The sequence below is a fragment of the Aegilops tauschii genome, chromosome 4 (genome assembly GCF_002575655.3).
Source record: "Aegilops tauschii subsp. strangulata cultivar AL8/78 chromosome 4, Aet v6.0, whole genome shotgun sequence".
NCBI classification, from domain to species: domain Eukaryota; kingdom Viridiplantae; phylum Streptophyta; class Magnoliopsida; order Poales; family Poaceae; genus Aegilops; species Aegilops tauschii.
Genome location: NC_053038.3, coordinates 15,291,652 through 15,295,395, shown reverse-complemented (window position 1 = coordinate 15,295,395; position 3,744 = coordinate 15,291,652).

Below are 3,744 nucleotides of genomic sequence, written 5' to 3'. Positions count from 1 at the left end.
CTCCATGTTACACACAAGGGGGTATTCTTCTATCTACTGGAATCAAGAAACCATTATTCTTTCTGAGAGCAGCAATACTAATTCTCCAACATTGTCAGCCCCTGATAAGTTTTAGAAGGAAATTGATAAAGGAGCTATGGGCTACTATCTTTATCCCTTATCTTGTGACTCTGATGATACCGGTGAGGAAAATACTTTGGAGGAACTTAACTTGGAAAAGGAAATGTTGTCATGCAAAACAAAGTGTTTTTTGTCTATTTATTGAAATCAGAACTTGAATTCTAGTTTTACAAATATATGCTAAAAAGATTCATTCCAGTGGTCTAAAAAAAGATTCAGAAATTGAATTCTAGTTTTACAAATACAAGTTGAGTATTTAGGGCATGTTGTCTAAAATACATTCATTCCAGTGGTCAGATGCTCAAATTGAGGCCTTCACAACATTGAAGAATTGTCTGGTCACTGCTCTTGTTATGGCTTTGCCTTATTTGACCCTACCATTTACTTTTTAAACAGATGCACCAGGTCAAGGTATTCGTTTTGTCCTCATGCAACAAGGCAGACCAATTGCTAGAAAAGGAAATGTTGTCATGCAAAACAGGGGTTGTCAAAGAAATAATCAAGTGGTCAGAACAAGATTCTTACCAATTAAAACTGAATGTAGATGCATCATATGATAGTTAAGAAGGAGATGACTCGACGGGTGTTGTTTTAAGAGATCAGTATGGCAACTTTGTGTCAATTTAGTAAATTACCATTATATTCCAAATGCATCATCTGCCTGCTTGATGGAGTCGGTGGCAATGAAAGAAGGCCTATCTTTGGTAGCACCTGTAGGCTATCATCAAATTATTGTAGAATGGGATTGCTTACAAGTTGTTCAAGCTTTTACTCGAGGTAACACATGGTGGAACGAAGGATCGCGTATTATTGCTGATTGTTTTGATCTAGTTCTGGAGATAGGAACTGCCGCATTTTTTCACTGTCCTCGGGAAGCCAATGGCGTCGCACATGAGATCGCTAGAAATAGCTATGAGAATCATCTATCTTGTATTTGGGTTGATTACCCCACTTCTTTCATTTATGTATCCCTTGTGAATGATGTAAGTTTGCTTAATCAATAAAGCATGTCGTGATGGAATCAGATAATGAATCTCTGTTTTAGCAATACTAGTGGTTTTTTTCCTCTGTCTATTTGAATTAGAAAATGAATCAGATTCTAAAACCGCCATCCAACAAGAAAATATATGCTAGATCCCTACAATCCTACATGTACGCAAACATTACGGTTGGGCCAGTACATGAGTAGAAATACCTCATCAATGCGTGAAGAAAATGATTCAGATTCAAAAACCACCATTCATTATGCAAGAAAATCTATGCTAGATCCTTTCAACTACCACGCCCATATGAAATTGATGCTCATGTACTTAACAAGAAAAACCCCAATGCCATGAAAAAACAGAGTACTTACAGGAAATATAAATCTGATAAAATCAGATTAGTACCTCAGATAGCTCGTCGATGACGTCCTCGTCGAAGTCGCTGCCCTTCTTGCGATCCACAGCCATCTCGAACTCTATCTCCTCCACGTCGTTCCCCTCGTAGAAGTCCTCCTCGATTTTGTCATAGAGCTCGCGCTTCAGCCTTGCCTTCTGCTCGTCCAGATCTTCATCGACCTTCTCCTGCACAGGCTCGCCGTCAGGTAGCTCGCCAGCTGGGATGACAACGGGAGGAGGCACAGCAGTTGCTGCACCGCCTCCGTCGCCGCTACGGCGGACTCAGCCGCTGCAACCGCGGCGGCAGCCATGGCAGCAGACTGCTCTCCACCGATGGTTGCCTCCGGCTCGTCCGCCGCATCTTCACGGCCGCGCTTCATCGGCGGTCGACGAGGGGACGAGGGACGTGTTGGAAGGGAGGAGAGGAGTGGAGTGGTGAGGAAGGGAGGAGGGTTTGGGAGAGGACGAGGTGGTATGGCTGGAGTGGGAGAGGACGAGGGTTTTCTACCCGATTTGTGAAGAAAATGAACGCGGCTGCCTCTTGGAGTTACCGAGGGGTCGAGGGGGTGATTTGTCTCACCTACCAAGGCCTTCCACAGTGAGGACGCGTGGGGTTTGCCCCGCGCCGTGCACCTCGCGTGCGGTTTGCCCCGCGCCGCCCTTCAAACTGCTGACACGTGGACACCAGCAGTGGTTACACATGATAGATATGGTAAATGAATTTCTAAAATCTGAGGGCACGTAATTTGTATCAAAATGCATCATCAGCTTAGCGGTAACACCCTCGCGATCACATACTAATGCCCTTGGTTTGAAACTCCCTCGTGTAGTTTAGTTCCCTCTTTTTTGCCTATGTGGTTTTTACATGTGGATCCCACATGTCATTCACACACACGGAGAACACGTACAAACAAACTTGCCGGACATGATGTAAATGGACCCAAAAAATTTCTACTTCTTTGTATCATTCTTGTATGGATTTTCTAGTACGGTTAAGTGCTTAAAATACTTCTCCGAGGTGATGCGACAAGCGCATGTTGTCGATCCACTGGGGTGGCCATGCCCACAACAAGGAAAATTTTGGTGTCATTCTTAACATGGCCAAAAATTCACCTCCTTCACCGGGGGCCGTTCGGGTAGGAGGTAAGGGTCCGTGTGGAAGGACGGTTTTTTCTCGACATGCTTCAAATGGACCTATATTCTTTCTACACCCTTGTACCAACATGAGAAGCATCCATGACTAGTTCCATTGATTTTTGACGTTTCTATTATTTTTCTAGGGTTATCACGATGATAAAACCCTAAAATATTTCCCACCAACGCCACCCTTCCCTCTGATCACTCTGACTAGCATGTACTTAACTTAGCATCAAGGCCATGAAAACAGGAATCAGAACCGTATTAGATTTTGATCCCACACATACAAAACAGATAACACAAATCACAGATTGCAGGTACTACGATTATCTGAGTGAACTTCTAATGCATAACAACTTCTGGTATTCAAATACATCACATGAAATACTGAGACAACTAGAAATGCAAAACAGCTTCTGATGTTGAGATTGAGCAAGGGATTTTTATTGTGAGGCGCAGCATCTTCAGCAACCAATCCATGATTCCACCTGTAGCATATAAGTAACTGAAAATTTTAGATTGAATACAGTTGGTATTGGAAAAATGATAGTACGGTAATTTGAAGATTCCAAGGAAATCTGTCACAACAACTGTAGGAGGATACAAATTTGAATACAAAGTTCATAGAAGTCAATGTTGAATTAATAAGACCTTTGCAAGATGCAAAATCACTGCTGTGATGAGAGTAAACAGCATGTAGGGCATAGCACATGCAAGAAGCACTTACAGGAAGTGAAGCAAAAGGTTGTACAGCACGGCAACATGAGTAAGCCAACATCCCTAATAAAATTATTTCACTGCTTATGTCTAGTTTTTTTCTTGAATCATTAGGAAGCCCTAAATATTTTGATGCAAGATCACCGACAAGGCACTACTGAAATATTTCAATGTCTACGTCTCTCTACTGAAAGTGCGTTACTAGAATATTTCGGTGGCTACGTGTGTGTGTGTACTGAAACAGCACCACTGAAATATTTCAGTTGCTACATGCGTGTACTGAAACAACACCACTGAAATATTTTAGTTGGTACGTGCGTGTACTGAAAGTGAACCACTAAAATATTTCAGTGGATACGTGCGTGTACTAAAAGTGCACTACCGAAATATT